This window comes from Ambystoma mexicanum, chromosome 12, assembly GCF_040938575.1.
Source record: "Ambystoma mexicanum isolate Mex_15411 chromosome 12, UKY_AmexF1_1, whole genome shotgun sequence".
Taxonomy (NCBI): domain Eukaryota; kingdom Metazoa; phylum Chordata; class Amphibia; order Caudata; family Ambystomatidae; genus Ambystoma; species Ambystoma mexicanum.
The window spans coordinates 440124754-440143612 of record NC_090936.1 but is presented as its reverse complement, the minus strand read 5'-3'; the positions used below and the strand labels follow the sequence as shown (position 1 = coordinate 440143612).

The window sequence follows — 18859 nt, the reverse complement described above, 5'->3', positions numbered from 1 at the left end:
GTACCTGCCTTATCCCTCTTCTCGTAGGACTTCTGTTTAAGAAACTGTAGTTTCTGAATTGTCTGGCCTTCCTCCAGGAGTCGCAACTCATCTCTCTTGCGTCTGGCCTCGTGGATCCTATCCTCCCTCTCCAATGTAGCCTCCCTTGTCCTCCTATCAAGGTGGGCTATCTCCCCCCTCAGCCTACCCTCAATGAGGGCCCCCTCCCTCTTTTTCCTGGCCCCTTCCCTGATCAGGTCCCCTGACATGTCACCTTTCACGCTTCCCACACCGTCCTCCTTGAAAACCTGTCCCGTATTGTTCATTTTAAAGTATTCCCTTATTTCCCCCTCCATCTCTGTGAAGACTGGGTCTTTCCACAACGATTCATTACATTTCCACTTAGACCCTTTGTGTGGAAGGCCTGACCAATCAAAGTCGATCATAACCATATCATGGTCCGACGCTGTGATCGGAGATATCGCAGAGGCCCGCGCTACATTCAACAGACCGCCCCGTCACATACACATAGTCTATCCTGGTGATGGTTCAGTGGGGCGCTGAGTAAAAGGTGTACCCCTTCTTATCCGGGTGGAAACTCTGCCATGCACCCCTTAACCCATGCACTTCCAACATTTCCCTGAACCCAGTGCGTCCCCCATCTGACAGGTCCAGTGTTCTGGAGTTGCCCCCCTGCCTGTCCAAATTGACATCCGCCCAGAAGTTGAAGTCCCCACCCAGGACCACATGCTCCGAGGCCTCCAACATTATTTTCGGAAGTGTCCTCTGAAGAAATCATGATTGACCCATATTGGGGGAATACACTGTTGCCAGCATGATGTTCACTTTCTGTACAGTACCCACAATCATCAGGGCCCTACCTTCCACATCTGCCCATATTTTGGTCACCTCCATTTTTAACCCTATCCTGACGAGAATGCCCACCCCGCCTTCCTCAGAGGGCCCGAGCCCTACTATTCCTCCCCCAAACTCGCTCCCAAAATCTTACTTTCCTTCTCTTTAGCATATTTGGTCTCCTGTAGAAATAGCACATCAAGCCCAGCTCTTTGGAACTTCCTGGCCACCAGTGACCTCTTCGTGGGCGAGTTCAAACCCTTAACATTCAAGGTGCCCATCTTGAGAAGACCACCCCTTTGAGAACCTGAGTCTACCGCCATTTTAGCCTCCTTCCACCAACCTTCCCCACAGCCACCGCGACGGCCCAACCCCAGATCCTGTGGCCACACTCACGTGCACATTCCGCTCGAGAAAAAAAACAGTTCCTACCCTTTCCCTCCCCTCCCTCCCTCCCTCCCTCCCTCCCTCCACCCCCCCCCCCTTAATGGTGTCCGACATCCCCCGGTTAGCATCACCAGGACGAGTTTGGACCACCAGCAGATACCGGTAACCTCCCGGTCCCTTCTTAAAGCACCCTTATAAACATTGACCCCCCTCACCCCCCAACATCCCACAATCTCGCCAAAATCACTCACATACAAAACATCCCCATTAGCCAGTGCACTGCCCGGACCCCCATAGTCTGAGACCCCCTAAGGGCCTCCCTTCAAAATATGTGAACTTACCAAAATCCCTTCTACCCTATGATCCCTCAATCCATTGCGGTTCAAGTATCAACCATCGACAAAAAGCACAGACTCCCACAGTGTCTGGGAAACGGAGCCCACCTCTGGCATGCCTATGGACTAGACCTCCATGTAACATGTCTGGGGCATTATGGGAGTCGCATCACCCCGAGGCTAACCCCCGGAGATCATCATGTGGTTCTCCACCACCTGCCGTAGCCTCACAGCTGGCCCTCTTTTCCAGTCAGCAAGCACTCAAGTGTTCCCAGCTTACATCGGGTGTCCATTCCAGGGGGAGCGTTCATCCTCCTGTATTTCTGGAACCCAGTATCCGTCTCCGTCTCTGCCCCTGTATACACCATTGTGTGTCTTCTCCTCTTCCTGCTTGGTTCTGTTCATTCTCGGGATTGCCCAACAGCTCAGCTATGCAGTTTCTTATATCTCTCTGTCCTCGGCTTCTCTTTGTGTCCTTCCAGTTCGAACATGAGAGAGAAAGGGAAGCCCCATCTATAGTGGACTCCTTTTTCCACTTTGTGAGGGGAATGCACATCCGTCTCCTGGCCAGGGTCAATGATGAGAAGTCTTGAAAAATCATCACTCTCGCAGTGCCAAGGGTGATTGGCCTCCTCTGCTTCGCTCTCTCCCAGATTCTGGTCTTGTCACTATAATTGTGGAATCGAGCTAGGACAGACTTCGGACCCCCAGCAGACCCCCCTGATCTATGTATCCTTTCAATCGTAACCTCATCAATAGAGTCATCCTCAAATAGGAGTTTCATAATTACGTGGAGCGTTCATTTCAAGTCTTGTTCTGACTCTCCTTTATCTGGAGCGCCAAAGATTCTCAGGTTGTTCAGTCATTCAAGATTTTCCAAATTGTCAATTTTTAGATGGAATTCCTCCTCCCGGCTCTCCATTTCGACTAATCTTTGATCCATTTGTGTTTCTATGGTGTGCTGGGGCGCTGTGGGCGTATTTGTAGGTTGCCAACTACTCCCTCACGTCCATACACCCTGTGTCTAGTGCCTGCGGGTGTCTCTTCCGTTCCACGTTCAATTCTGCTCCTCCACACTTGATTCCTGCGTCTCTGAAGCGGCCCTTCCCTCTATGCTCCAGTGCTCACCTTGGCCACCGAGTTACACCTAAGGCCCCTGTGGCGGGCACATGCCCCTATATTGGGGGCCCACACCACTAGAGAGCAGTGAGGGGGATGAACAAAGGTATTTCCTTGCTGGAGTATGCAGTCCTAAAGGGCGTGTTTCCCCGGGTTCGGCGTTACAACTTCTGACCCTGTGGTGGGCACGCGTCCCTATATCAAGGGACCACCCCGCAATGGAGTAGTTCAAAATAGTGGGGTAAGCAGACCAGTTTCCTCACAACGGCCTGCCTCTCCTCCGTGTTCCATCAATACCCAAGTATCAGTTCTATTAGGGACCGTTTCATTTGCCACAGCACAAGTATGATCCCAAAGCACCTCCCGTACTTTCTGAGCCGCAGTAATGCAGTAGTCGTTAGTCGTCAGTCCAGAATCCCAGAGGAGGGCACATGCCCCAGATAGCATAGGGTGGCCCCATTGGCCCGCTCCGGTGCGTTACCGCAGCATGATCTGTGATCTGGGCGGTCTCACCCTAAGTTACTAGGGGAATCCAGACGTGGACCCCTTGCTCACTATTCTTAGAGAGGCACAGATCCACCCTACTGATGAGGTCCAACCAGACCGAAACACGTGTCTGGGGTTTCTGTTGGTACTCTTGTTCAGAGGAGAATTGCCTAGCATTTCGGTGCTGGACTGCCCCAGGGCAGGACAAAGACTGATATGTTTGGGATATTTCTTCTCTGTGAAAGATAGTGAGCTAAAGACTCTGGGTAAGCCTCTCGTAACCAGGACTAATGTCTGGCAGAGAGACTCCCAGGACCCCCCCTTGTTAATTTTCATATTTAAGTAACTTTGGGTCTCACCCTAAGTTACTAGGGGAATCCAGACGTGGACCCCTTGCTCACTATTCTTAGAGAGGCACAGATCCACCCTACTGATGAGGTCCAACCAGACCGAAACACGTGTCTGGGGTTTCTGTTGGTACTCTTCTTCAGAGGAGAATTGCCTAGCATTTCGGTGCTGGACTGCCCCAGGGCAGGACAAAGACTGATATGTTTGGGATATTTCTTCTCTGTGAAAGATAGTGAGCTAAAGACTCTGGGTAAGCCTCTCGTAACCAGGACTAATGTCTGGCAGAGAGACTCCCAGGACCCCCCCTTGTTAATTTTCATATTTAAGTAACTTTGGGTCTCACCCTAAGTTACTAGGGGAATCCAGACGTGGACCCCTTGCTCACTATTCTTAGAGAGGCACAGATCCACCCTACTGATGAGGTCCAACCAGACCGAAACACGTGTCTGGGGTTTCTGTTGGTACTCTTCTTCAGAGGAGAATTGCCTAGCATTTCGGTGCTGGACTGCCCCAGGGCAGGACAAAGACTGATATGTTTGGGATATTTCTTCTCTGTGAAAGATAGTGAGCTAAAGACTCTGGGTAAGCCTCTCGTAACCAGGACTAATGTCTGGCAGAGAGACTCCCAGGACCCCCCCTTGTTAATTTTCATATTTAAGTAACTTTGGGTCTCACCCTAAGTTACTAGGGGAATCCAGACGTGGACCCCTTGCTCACTATTCTTAGAGAGGCACAGATCCACCCTACTGATGAGGTCCAACCAGACCGAAACACGTGTCTGGGGTTTCTGTTGGTACTCTTGTTCAGAGGAGAATTGCCTAGCATTTCGGTGCTGGACTGCCCCAGGGCAGGACAAAGACTGATATGTTTGGGATATTTCTTCTCTGTGAAAGATAGTGAGCTAAAGACTCTGGGTAAGCCTCTCGTAACCAGGACTAATGTCTGCCAGAGAGACTCCCAGGACCCCCCCTTGTTAATTTTCATATTTAAGTAACTTTGGGTCTCACCCTAAGTTACTAGGGGAATCCAGACGTGGACCCCTTGCTCACTATTCTTAGAGAGGCACAGATCCACCCTACTGATGAGGTCCAACCAGACCGAAACACGTGTCTGGGGTTTCTGTTGGTACTCTTCTTCAGAGGAGAATTGCCTAGCATTTCGGTGCTGGACTGCCCCAGGGCAGGACAAAGACTGATATGTTTGGGATATTTCTTCTCTGTGAAAGATAGTGAGCTAAAGACTCTGGGTAAGCCTCTCGTAACCAGGACTAATGTCTGGCAGAGAGACTCCCAGGACCCCCCCTTGTTAATTTTCATATTTAAGTAACTTTGGGTCTCACCCTAAGTTACTAGGGGAATCCAGACGTGGACCCCTTGCTCACTATTCTTAGAGAGGCACAGATCCACCCTACTGATGAGGTCCAACCAGACCGAAACACGTGTCTGGGGTTTCTGTTGGTACTCTTGTTCAGAGGAGAATTGCCTAGCATTTCGGTGCTGGACTGCCCCAGGGCAGGACAAAGACTGATATGTTTGGGATATTTCTTCTCTGTGAAAGATAGTGAGCTAAAGACTCTGGGTAAGCCTCTCGCAACCAGGACTAATGTCTGGCAGAGAGACTCCCAGGACCCCCCCTTGTTAATTTTCATATTTAAGTAACTTTGGGTCTCACCCTAAGTTACTAGGGGAATCCAGACGTGGACCCCTTGCTCACTATTCTTAGAGAGGCACAGATCCACCCTACTGATGAGGTCCAACCAGACCGAAACACGTGTCTGGGGTTTCTGTTGGTACTCTTGTTCAGAGGAGAATTGCCTAGCATTTCGGTGCTGGACTGCCCCAGGGCAGGACAAAGACTGATATGTTTGGGATATTTCTTCTCTGTGAAAGATAGTGAGCTAAAGACTCTGGGTAAGCCTCTCGTAACCAGGACTAATGTCTGGCAGAGAGACTCCCAGGACCCCCCCTTGTTAATTTTCATATTTAAGTAACTTTGGGTCTCACCCTAAGTTACTAGGGGAATCCAGACGTGGACCCCTTGCTCACTATTCTTAGAGAGGCACAGATCCACCCTACTGATGAGGTCCAACCAGACCGAAACATGTGTCTGGGGTTTCTGTTGGTACTCTTGTTCAGAGGAGAATTGCCTAGCATTTCGGTGCTGGACTGCCCCAGGGCAGGACAAAGACTGATATGTTTGGGATATTTCTTCTCTGTGAAAGATAGTGAGCTAAAGACTCTGGGTAAGCCTCTCGTAACCAGGACTAATGTCTGGCAGAGAGACTCCCAGGACCCCCCCTTGTTAATTTTTATCTGGGTGATCTCGGCAACTGTGTCCCGCTCCGATGACCGGGGAGCGGCACATAACATTGGCGATGAGGAGTGAGGGCCCCAGTGCCCTGTATATGTTGGCGTGTACACCACATGGAAAGAAGGAGCCTGTCCGACCACCGTGGCTGTCCGGCGCCTGTTTGCTGAGTCCTGCCAAGGGTCTGTGGGGTGTTCGTGTCCCCCCCTGATGAGGTAAGGGGGGCGGTGCTATGGGGGAGCTAAAGGTGTCGGCCGCAAGAGTAAGGAGGCGGCATCACCCGCAAATAGAGTGGACGTGGCCTGGTGAGGACTAGGCCGCCTGACAGTGAATATATATAATGTAATGCGCGATCGGAGCATGAGACAAAAGGAAAAGAAACTAGCGTTGTGGAGAGAGGACGCGGTATCCGCGTCGCGCTGTATATGCAGAGTGAATGGAGGCGAGTGCGCAGCCTGCCAGAGCCCCAAATATCGATCCGGGGCTGGGCAGTGAAAAAAAAAAAAAAATGAACACGCTCCCTGTCGAAAGTGCAGGGGCAGCTGCACAAATGACACCCTGACCGCCCGGCGGTCAAAGAGAATAGAATGTGGAGACTGCCTGTGCTCCCCTCATGAGACCCAGGCCCCTCCGACGGTGAGGAAGGAAATGCTCCTTGTCAGGGCTCTCAAACCAAAAGAGGAAGAAAAGTTAAGTGCTGTGGCTGCCTGCGTTCGCTTTACATAAGCGGGCCCCACACCAGCAGAACGGCACGCCTGTTGTTGCCACACCAGCGCTACCCTGGTACTCCCAGACCAGGTGGTGTTGACCTTTTCAGAAAAAAGGCGGAAAAAGAGGTGAAGGTGTGCTCCGAGTAGCATCAGGGGAGAACTGGGCCAGCGCCTCAAAAAGATATAAACAATGAGGGTTGCAGCTCTTATAAGTGCTTGTGTGCCCTCCAATGCCGATAGTACTCCTGCCAAGAGGGACTGCATAAGAAAGGAATGGCCAGACACGCTGCCACCAGTGTCTCCCTGCCAGCAGCCCCTATGTAGAAGGGGAAGAGGAGCGGCCGACCATCCTGCCACCAGTACCCTTCCACTGGTTGCCCCCACTGTATATGGACTAGGTCGATGTGGCCCCTGGGGCCCCCAGGTGTGGCTTTCCTGGCCCCTGGAATGTGGTGTTTGATTGTCCTGAACTGATACTGGTGAAAGTACGAACTGGTTTCCCACAACTCCACAAGTGCGTAAGGTGGATTCAGTAGACATCCCTGTGAAGGCTGGGAGCCTGCAGACTCAGGACTTGCTTAATATGGCCCAGTCAATGGGCTATGTGAAGCTGTGAACATCCGTATTATGAACTTGCTTTATATGGTGCCAGAAGCTGCCATTGGTGTCTTTCAGTGGTTTGAGATTTCCTCATCCAGGTTAATAAAGGGTCCTTTGATAATGTGGTGAAACCCCCAACGTGCCACCAACACTGTCACCCTCAAATTGTGTACATGCTAAATGCGTGTGTTTGTATGTGAGTCTTGTTTGCACCCATAATCACAAGTGTGGCTGTTAGTGATTTAATTTGTTTTGATGTTCAGTGATGCTTGTCTTTTGTTTGTTCCTTATGGAAAAGGAGGATTATGGTGTGTCACACCCTCCTGGGAGCATGGTATCTCCCAGGGCACGTTCTCATGTCTCGTGGCATTGACCACGTGACTGCAATCAACAAAAGTGATGAGCAGCTTCCGGATCATCAGTCTTAGAACCAACGGACTCCTGCCTACTGTGTCGTTCATGCAGTGCGTGGCACTGCGTAGCAGGCAGATGGCTTACCATGTCTGGGCATACCACGAGACGGCGCCCATGCTGGGCAACGGTGTCCCCCAAGTTGTACTGCAGTAGTCGAGCCCCTGCCGGGCAACTCTGCTGGACGATGACAGTGGCCCTGCTGGGCAACTCCGGCCGTGTCACGTGTTGGCCTGGGTGACCCCAAGGCCATGAAGGTGCCAGTGTTACCACGGGCTAACAGGGTGCCCGCTATTCTGTGATGTTGGCTGGGTGCCCCCAGCGCGGTCTCCTGTCTGGTGATCCAGATAGCATAGGGTCCCCCTATGGTCTGCACCGCTGCATGACCGCAGCGTGATCTGTGATCCAGGTTATCCCGGCAACTGTGTCCCTCTCCGGTGACCCGTTGCCGGGATAACCTGATACATATTTCATAGCAGCTACGGATTCAAATTAGCTTCAGTGCTTACTGTGGTTCTCCTTTGTCAGTTTCTGCACTGCTTGCATTTCTAATTATACCTTACTGGTGCCCTTTGCTTCCCATGGTGTTTTGTACCCATTTTCAATAAGAGTCGTCACCCTCCGCTCTAGTTGGATCTCTTTAATACAAGCACGCTCCTTTCAGAGTCAGTAGAGCAACCTAAATTGGGTCACATCTTACTGCTTGAGTAGGAGGCTAGAGACTAAGGACGTTTATGGTGACCTAGAAACAAAGTGATCACAAGGACCCAACGGGTCTTCTCCTTCAGTCACCCTTCGAGTTCAAAAAACTTATACTACCAGAAAATCAGCGAACTCTCAGACAAATGAAGTGGCTGCACTGGAAGATTAAACCATCTCTTTCTTGTTGTTATGGCAGTTAAACAACCAGACATTTGTATTTGTGGGGAGGCAGACCATGAACTCTGTAGGTCAATACTGGTGCTGGATAGTATTACGTGTGACATTGACCCTGTCTTGGGGCACTCTGGTGTGGAAACCTGTGCACGCATCAGGGAGCAGTCATTATTAGTTTCTGCAGCATAAAATAATTTAAGTGGAAAAGGACCCTTCCATGGAAGACCAATTTCTAAACACTGCAAACTGCTGTATCTCCTGAGTCACAATCCCAATCCCAATAACACTGACACTTTGCCTTTTTGCTTGCTTCTCTGAAATCGACACACCACACTTGCCCCAGACATCTCGTATCTAGCTCACCCGGAAACAGCAACCTCATGCATGACAACTGGTTATGGCTTGTCAGCAGGTTGGCCTCCCCCATGCAGCCTTTGAAGGCACCACAGAGACTTGAATCATACTCGAGTTTCACTTGAAGCAGTCACTCAAGACATTTATGTACCACAGAGACATGTTACCCAAGTCTGTTAACGACTTTAAATGATTGTATCAGCCTATATAGTACCAACACCAACAGACCTACGGGAGCCAGAGATTTCATGGGAAAGGCCGAAGCTCAGGGTCTGGCCTGGCTCTCGGGCCCAAAACGAGCTGAGCCTAGAAAATGGCTGCGCAAAAGTAGGGGGGGGGTGCTGTGTCAGGGAAAAAAGGGACTGGGGTGAGAAAAGGGGCTAAATGGAGCAAGGAAATGGGATAAACAGTACTGGGGCAACACAATTGGCTAAAGAGAGCTGGGGACAACAAGGGTCAAGAACAGGGGGAAAAGAGGTGCTAGGGGCAACAAAAATGGACTAAACGGGACTGGTGGGCAACAATTGGCTAAAGGGTTTAGGGGCTACAAAAGGGGACATGAACAGAGGTTAAAGGGTGATGGGGCAACACAATAGAGCTAAAGGGGGCAAAAACAAGGACAACAAAAGAGGCTTAATGGGCCTGCGGGTCAAGAAAAGGGGCAAAACGGACCTCGGGGAGCTAAAAAGGTTCGGGGGCACCAAAGGGTCTGAGGGTCTGGGTGTAGCTATAAGGGTTAAGCGACAACAGAGGGGGCTAAATGGGACTGGGGAATCAAGAAAAGGGGCAAAATGGGTCTAGGACAGCTAAATGGGCTCGGGCAACAAAAGGAGATAAAGGGTACTGGGAGGAGAAACAAAGGGGCTCACTTACCTTTTTGAATTCACTGCTCCCGCACAGCACGACTAGGAAGTGTTCTAGCCACGTTGTGGCTGGGGCGGAAAAAATAAAACATGCACCTGGTGTGCCGGCAGCACTTCCAGGCGCATGTCTGCCTGACTTCCTCTCCTGTCCCAGCCAATCAATGAGTTGTTGGATGGGACCAGCAGTCAGACGGCCGGCACCGGAGGACCGGCAGATGCACGCCTGTAAGTGCTATCGGCACATTTACAGATCTTGCCTTATCTTTTTATCTAAGGGGTGGGCGAGCACCCTGTAGGTCTCGTTGCCTTTCCCTGCTTTGGGCAGGCACTGGCCCGAGCAGAGGCGCAGACAAGAGCCTTGGATGGGGCTCGGGCCAGCCCAAACCCCCTGAGCTTGCCCAACTCTAAACAGCGAACACAATGCCAAGAGTGTTTAATAGTTGGGTAAAACAATGAAATAGGTTGAAGAATATCTGTATTCGTGCAAATGCTAAGATTTATATTGAGGTCACAGTGTAGCAGATGGCTTATATAGAAAGAACTGAACACTTGATCATGGACATTTACTGTAATGGAGTTAATAAATAAATTCAGGGGTCATGTCTAAGAAAGGGATGGGGTCGAAATACATCAGATTTGGGTCTCTGCTCTTTAATCTGGGCCTAGAGGGAAAGTTGTGCTAAATGGGGAGGAATCCAGGGTGTTCCCGCTAGGAAGGGGTACCAGACAGGGATGCCCCAGTCACCCCTCCTTTACGCCCTTGCTATGGAACCATGGGCGACAGACGTTCTATCCAATGGGGACATTAAAGGGGTCATAATAATATAAATTCAGCTTATTTGCGGATGATGCTCTCCTGTATGTAAGGCAACCACGGGCTACTGTCCCAAACTTACTGAACGGCCAGACCAGATATGGAGAGTTATCAGGCTTCAAAATACATTTTGGGAAATCAGTGGTTTATCAAGTGGAGCCCTGGGACTCAGCGGATGGGAATTAATTGGGGAGGCTGTTTTTTTGTGTCCTCTCGGGATGGCTTCTGGTATTTGGGGGTGATGATACCTGGGCACCTTGGTACATTATTTGCTGAGGGGGGCCCTCAATGACCAGAGATGGAGGACAACATACAGAGAGACTTTACCACCTTGAAGAAGTCATTCTGCAGAATACAGACTCTAGGGTCTGAATAGCAAAACTCTATAAGATGATGTTGCAGGCGGTACTATTAATTGCTTAAAGGTCAGAGATAAATAGGCAATAGACTTTCAGAAATAAATAATGGGTGGTACTCCATGTGTAGGAGGGTCTCGCATTCCACAGTATCCCTACATTATAGGATGAAGGCGATCAAGCTCATTCCCCGCTGGCAATATTCACCCCCGATGTTAGCAAGGATGTACTCTGGGGTAGACTCTTGCTGTTGGAGGTGCCGCCAGCCAAATGTGGATTACTATCTTATGTGGGGGGTCGTGTATCTGTATACAGATATATTGGGGGGAGGTTCTCTCATGGATTAAGAGGATTGATGGAATCTCGCGACGCCCCACACCATGGTGGATTTTGTTTAGTGTGTATGGAGAAGATGAGATGGAAGAAGCAGGGGGACATATGGTAGTGTCCTGCTGGTGGATGCCAGGTGCTGTGTAGCGCAGATGTGGAAACAAAATAGAGCCCCTACGGAGAAAGAATGGGTTTGGAAAGTTAAGGCAATTTATGACATGGAATGGCTATCCCATGTCCTAAATGTGTCAAAGACGAGGGTTGAAGAGATTTGGCTACCCCTTTTGACTGAACATGGTAACTAACCCACTGGCCGGGGGGAATCAGAAGGTATGACAGATGACATTTATGCAGTTTGTCGGTACCCGAATACCTTGCACTTAGTTAATTAATTCTAAGTATTAACAACCTGGTTAATAAAGTTATAGGCATAGTTTATTGTTCTCATTGGTGGTCAGCCGACACACGTTTTGCCTCACAGGGTCTTTATCAAGGCTGATTTCATTACGTTTTGGTACAATTGGTGGTGAAAGACTGATACATTGTGAAGGTGATAATTTGACATTGTAATTTAACAGATTTATAAGTTGACATGTCAGTTATTACATTTAGTTTACAACGTAACATTGTTTGCATGTCATATTCAGTCATGGAGGAGGAAGGAGAGGGAGAAGAACAAGTTACTTTCTTACCTGGTAACGTTCTTTCGATGGGATGGTCCGACGACGTATTCCATATCTATGACATGTAATCACCACAGCTGTGCTGCTTCGGAAACTTTTTTCGGCGTCTGCGTCCTGCGTCGATGACGTCGATGCGCCGTCGTCGAGGACCTCCTCCGACGTCCGACATCATCCGATGTGATAAGTAGGACGCACGACGCCCGTAGCCTCAGTTGTAGTTTTTTCCCCCAGAACGTGTGACATTAGTCAACTGCCAGTCAGACACAAAGCCTTGCGGAACGTAAGCTGCAATGGCAAAAGAAATTCTGCAGCGGGGAAGGCAGGGCGGGAGCGATATGGAATACGTCGGCGGACCATCCCATCGAAAGAACGTTACCAGGTAAGAAAGTAACTTGTTCTTCGAGGGGATTGGGTCCTCCGACGTATTCCATATCTATGACAGACTCCCAAAGCAGTACCAGAGCAAGGAGGAGGGAAAGAATTTAGAGTCAAAATTTAGAATAGCCAATCAAATAGCAGAGCAAAGGACCGCCTTGCCAAAGGCCAGATCCTGTCCTCGGATGGAATCGAGGGAATAGTGACGTACAAATGTATGTACTGAAGCCCAGGTGGCTGCATCACAGACGTTGCGAATAGGAACACCCCTCTGCAGGGCAGTAGATGCAGCCACACCCCTGGTAGAATGGGCCCGCAAGCCAGCCGGTGGGTCCTTACCCGCCAAGCGGTAACACTCCGAGATGGCTAAAATAATCCAGCGAGACAAAGTCTGTTTCGTCACAGCTTGCCCCAAACGCTTTCCAGCGTAACCAATAAAGAGTTGATCGTCCACTCTGACCCGGGACATGCGTGAAACATAAAAGCTTAAAGCTCTCCTAGGATCAAGCCTATGGAGCCTCTCCTCTTCCTTACCAGGATGCGGAGGAGGATAGAATTCCGGAAGAACAACCTTCTGGGCCAAATGAAATTCCGTCACTACCTTCGGAAGAAAAGAAGGACGAACTCTAAGGACAACCCTGTCCTTGTGAAATACAGTGAAGGGTGGCTTAACTGAAAGTGCCTGTAACTCACTCACTCTGCGAGCGGAAGTAACCGCAACTAAAAACACAGTTTTCAGAGTTAACAGCCTCAAAGGGCAAGAATGTAAAGGCTCAAACGGAGCACCCATAAGAAACTTAAGAACAAGGTTTAAATCCCAACCGGGCACCAGGAAAGGTAACGGAGGGAACACATTAGTGAGCCCTTTCAGAAACTGTGAAATTAAAGGGATTTTAAAGTAAGAACACTCTTCAGACGAGCGCTTAAAGATGGACAGCGCCGCCAGGTAACCTTTAATGGTACCCACTTGCAAGCCCCTATGGGCCAAAGAAAGTAAAAAGGACAGAACCATGGGGATGTCACATGCAAAAGGATCCACATTCTGAACTCTGCACCAGTCGCAGAACTTACGCCAACGGCAACGGTACAGAGACTTTGTTGCTGGCCTTCGGGCCGAAAGCAACACCTCCATCACGTCTTCAGGGAGGTCCCAATCCTTATACCTCAACCTTTCAGAAGCCAAGCGTGAAGGTTGAGGGATCTGACCTCTGGATGGAGAACCTGACCCCCCTCCCGTGAGAGCAGATCGTCTCGGTAGGGAAGACGACGTGGAGGGCAGATGGACAAGTCGAGAAGGTCCGGGTACCACGTCCTCCGAGCCCACGCCGGAGCAATGAGGATCATCCGGGAACCGAACTTCCGTAACCTCCGCAGCAGTTGCGGGATGACGGGGACTGGAGGAAACGCGTACAGCAGCGGGAATGACCACTCCACCACAAACGCGTCTCCTAAGGCTCCTTTTGGATGAAATTCCCGTGAGCAAAACCTTTCGCACTTCCGGTTGACACTGGAGGCGAAGAGATCCACTTGAGGGGTCCCCCAAAGGGCGAAGATCTCCAGGAGAATCTCCTGAGCCAACTCCCACTCGTGAGAGATCGCGCTCTGCCTGCTCAGAGCGTCCGCCGTCACGTTTTCGTCTCCGGCCAGATGAACTGCCCAGATCGAAACTTCCTGCTGGATGGCCCAGAACTCGAGCTGCATCGCCTCCCTGCACAGAGGAAGTGACCCTGCCCCCCCCCCTTTTTGTTGAGGTAGTGCATGGCCACTGTGTTGTCCGTCAGGATCAGGACACTCTTTCCTCGCACAGTCGGCAGAAAAGCCTTCAGGTCTAGCCTGACGGCCCTCAGCTCCAACAGATTGATATGGAGTCTGGACTCCGACGGAGACCAATGACCGCTGACTGTCAGCCCGTTGGCATGAGCACCCCATCCCGTGAGGGATGTATCCGTCATGATTGTCACCTCCGGCCAGGGAAGCCAAAATGGAGCCCCCTTCATCAAGTTGCCTTCGACGGCCCACCACAGAAGGTCCCGGGCGACCGAGGGCGGCACCTGAACCGGGTCCGACATCCTGCCGGAGGACTGCGACCATTGCGTCTTGAGTGCCCACTGCAAAGATCTCATCCGCAGGCGAGCCTCTGGCACCAGAAGAATGCAGGATGCCATGAGGCCGAGCAACCTCAAGAACTCGAACGCTGGGAGCGTCTGGGCATGCTGAAACTTGTGCACCATCTGCTGAATGTGAAGAGCCCTCACCTGGGGAGGAAAACACTGCCCCAGGGAAGTGTCGAGCACTGCTCCGATGTACTGGAGCCGCTGTGTTGGCGTCAAACGGGACTTCTTTAAATTGAGGGAGAAGCCCAGCCTGTGAAGGGAGTGGCAGGTGACGGACAGATGATCCAGGACTTGCTCGGTAGAGCTCCCCTTGATCAACCAATCGTCCAGGTAGGGGTAGACGTGAATCCCCCCTTGCCTGAGATGCGCTGCCACCACCACCATGAGCTTGGTGAAAACCCTCGGGGCGGAGGTCAATCCGAACGGCAGGACCCGAAACTGAAAGTGCGAGTCACCAACCGCGAACCTCAGGTACTTCTTGTGCTTGGGATGGATCGGCACATGGAAGTAAGCATCCTTGAGGTCGAGTGACACCAACCAGTCCTGAAGCTGAAGGGCCTGGAGGACTTGAGAGAGAGTAACCATCTTGAACTTGTCCTTCCTGAGGAGTTTGCTCAAACCGCGCAAGTCCATGAAGGGTCTCAATCTCCCGTCTTTCTTCGAAATCAAAAAATAAGGGGAATACCATCCCTTGTTCCTCTCCGCTACAGGCACCAGTTCTATGGCGCCTTTCTCCAGCAGGGCTTGAATTTCCTGCGCAAGGAGCGGATCCGGACTCTGCAAAGAGAGGTTCCCCGGTGGATTGTCGTGAGGCCTGTGCCGAAAGGGAAGACAGTAGCCGTGGGTTATGATCTCCAGAACCCACACATCTGAAGTAATGGCTTGCCACTCTACAAGATGCTGCGCCAGCCTTCCCCCAACCGGCGAACCATGGGACATGGCCTCATGACTGAGTGGGAGCGGCTGCGGCGTTAACTGAGGGCAAAGAGGCAACTGCCCGAGCGGCCTTGGCACCACGGGTACCCTGTCGTCCACCTCTGGTACCCGTGCGTTGGCCTCTTTGACTGCCAGCTCCTCTCGCTTTACTGAAGGACGAGTAATAGCGAAAGGAACCACCCCTCCACTGCTGTCCCCTAGGACGAAAAGGCGGAGGTTGGCAAACTGCAGCGCCCAACGACTTCGCTGCAGCTTTTGAGGTCTGCAACCTCGCAGGGCTCTCGTCAGCCTTGCTGCCAAAAAGGTGTTCACCGTCAAAGGGCATGTTGAGGAGCCGGGACTGCACATCAGGAGCAAACCCCGACTTCCGCAACCACGCAAACCTGCGTATCACGGTGCTCGCCGCCATGGACCTACTGACGCATTCAGCTAAGTCCAAACCCGACTGAACGGACTCACACATGGCATCCTTACCATCCTGGACCATAGCAAGGAAACCATCCCGTTCGTCCCCTTCGGGAATATGTTCAGCCGCTAACGCAACACAGTTCCACAGAGTGTGTGTGAAACGAGACAAGGCACAAATTGAGTTGGCCGCCTGAAGCGCCATACCACCAGAAGAAAACACTTTCTTCGCCCAGCCATCAAAACGTTTGTTGTCCCTATCAGGAGGGATGGTAGGGTACGACGCCTGCTTTGCCGGGGCCGTGGCCGCCTGCACCACCAAACTCTCCGGAGTGGGGTGCCTGGTCAAGTAGCAGGGGTCGCTACTGGCTGGACGGTATTTTCGCGACAAGGATCTGCCCACCGCCGGGAGACTCTCCGGAGCAGTCCAAGCCGCCGCCACCCTTCTCTGTAAAGCCATACGGAACGGCAGTACTGGGTCAGTTGGGGGACCAACATCAAGGATGTCCGTCAGATCATCCTGCACAAACTCCCCTGGGGGAGCAGACCATCCCAAATACTCAGAAACCCTAGCCATAAGGCGCCGGTACGAGGAATCGGCATGAGAGCCAGGCTCAGGCCTACAAAACTCCACCTCCGGAGAGGTGTCCAGTCCACTGGCATCATGCAGTGACTGCCTCAAATCGTCAAACTGACTATGGCCCGAGACAATTTCATCTGCAACCTGACTAGGAACCAGGCCATCAGAATCCTCATCCGCCTCTGAAATATATTCCAGGTGGCGAAAAGAAGGCACCCGAGAGTGCTTGCTCTTAAGCAGAGCCTTCCTAGGGGGTTCCCCCGTGCCACGGGGTACCTCCGACACGAAAGGCGTCGAGCGAATCGGCGCCGACGTCGAGAGAACAGGCATCAGCGCCGAGAGGATCGGCGTCGACGTCGAGGAAATCGGCGTCAACGTCAGATGCAGCGCCGCCAGCATCGGCGGCGTCGACACAGCCCTTGAAGCCGGAGCCCCGAGCGTGTCCCTCAACGACCTAAGCGTCGACGGCTTCGACGAATTCCTCGGAGCCTCGAGAAAGCCTGTCGACGCCCTCGACGCCTCAGACGTCGATGTCTTCCTCGAAGACCTCACAGGTGCACACGGTCTCGAACGCGTCGAGGACCGGGACCTGGAACGGGTACGTCGAGAACGAGTCTCCTTGTCCGAACAGGACCTCTCCCGTGACTTGTGCCGACCACTCTTGCGAGCGGTGTCTCTCGACCTCTCACGACCGACCCCACTCGGGGGCGCGGACGGCTTAGTACCCTGCATTTTCTTCCCGAAGGAAGCCCATTCCTCCGGCGTCGCACGGCTGGTGGGGTAAGCGACGTGCCGGGGAGAGTCCTCCGAAGAGGCCCTGGAAGACGACCGGTGTCGGCGCTTCCGAGAGTGCCTCGAAGAGGCTGAGGAGTGGCGAGACCGACTCCTAGAAGGAGAACCACGAGACTTCCGACGATGACGCGGAGAGTCACCCCTCGAATCATCCGTCGAAAGCCCCGCAGACTTCGACTTCCGGGGCTTGGACACCCGACCTACCGACAACTTCTTCTTCCGTTCGCGTAAGGCTTTGGACGTGAGCGACTGGCAGTCGATACAGTAATCCGTGTCGTGGGCCTCCCCGAGGCACCAGAGGCAGGCGTCGTGCGAGTCCGTCACCGACATCTTGGACCCACACTCCCCGCACTTCTTGAAACCCGGACGCAGGGTCGAAGACGAAGTAGAAGACATCTTCACACGAAGGATTCTCACAAAACGAACAGGTTCGAAGAACCGAGAAGAACAGAACTCCAAAGAGTCGAGGCGTTAACCGAGATTCACGAAGCAACACGTTCGCGGAAAAAACAGAACTGAGGCTACGGGCGTCGTGCGTCCTACTTATCACATCGGATGATGTCGGACGTCGGAGGAGGTCCTCGACGACGGCGCATCGACGTCATCGACGCAGGACGCAGAAAAAAGTTTCCGAAGCAGCACAGCTGTGGTGATTACATGTCATAGATATGGAATACGTCGAAGGACCCAATCCCCTCGAAAGGTTGGTTCAGTGTTAGTATGACATGTTTGTTCCTTCTTACTAGGTATAAATGAAGTATAATGGGGGTCATTCCGAGGTTGGAGGTAAGGGATTACCGGCGCCTGTAAGGGCACCAATGGCGGTAATCCCTTACCTCCGTATTCCGAGTTCCCTTTGCGGGTCCCTCTTTACCTCCTGCTTTTAGCAGGAGTAAATTACGGGACCCGCAAAGTGACCTTGGAGTAAATTACGGCACTGTAATTTACGGTGCCGTAATTACCTCCTTCCCCATTCCCATTGAGCCCTATGGGGGCAGAAATGGGGATGGGGAAGGGCTATGGTGAATGGGGAATTACCGGTCCATTCAACCTTGGAATGGACCGGAAATTACTCCATTCACCATGCCGGTATTCCATGGAGTAAATAGCTCCATGGTTGCCCACCATGGAGCTATTTACTCCATGCCGTAGTCCTAACTCGGAATGAGGGCCAATGACATCGGATGAAATGGTAAGCCTTACCTGGAGTTTTTTCCTGGGTGCCGGTTGGCAATATCGAATTAGGTTGTCCTGTTGGCTTCTAAACAGCCCGGATGGGCTAAGGTATAGGGAGAAAAGTGGATGGAATTAGCTACTTGGTGGTATCAGGCCCAGGCTGATTGGATGAAGGTGCTGGGTGAGTGATGAGCCAGTGGGACCCAGAGGTGAGGGTCACCTGGTGACGGAAATGTGCGTTATAGAGGCCAGTTGCCATCGGTCTATTCCTGTTGAGGTGCTATTGGGTTCTATGGGCCCGGTGGGGCTGTGGTCCATGATGGCGTTACATTGTGCTAAAAGAGCTAATAGTGGTAGAAAGGCTTGGTGAGATGATTTCGTTGGATGGGTGGGCGGGTCAATGCGTTCATTGGAATGAAAAAGCGCTCCAATTGTTAATGGATTGGTGGTGCTGAGGTCCAGACGTGCGTTTGGCTGCAAACTACGAGGTTGAAGTGCTTTTCTAAGTGACAACCCTACTAATACTAGGGGTTGGTATCTTAAACAAACCGCAATTCCGAAAAAGAGGTGTGGGAAACACCTCCGCAACCCGTGACCGTGCAGCTCATAAACCCCAACAATAAACAATTACAAACCAAGGAGTGTAGCGCAAGTGGATCCGCAATACC

The 18859-nt window shown here is 51.8% G+C and overlaps 1 protein-coding gene across 5 annotated transcripts in view; it reads right to left on the bottom strand.

Moving 5' to 3' along the window:
• The window catches only part of ADIPOR2 (adiponectin receptor 2), a 421991-nt gene that overhangs the window by 101109 nt on the left and 302023 nt on the right, over positions 1–18859 (bottom strand). The gene's annotated exons all lie outside the window — the stretch shown is intronic.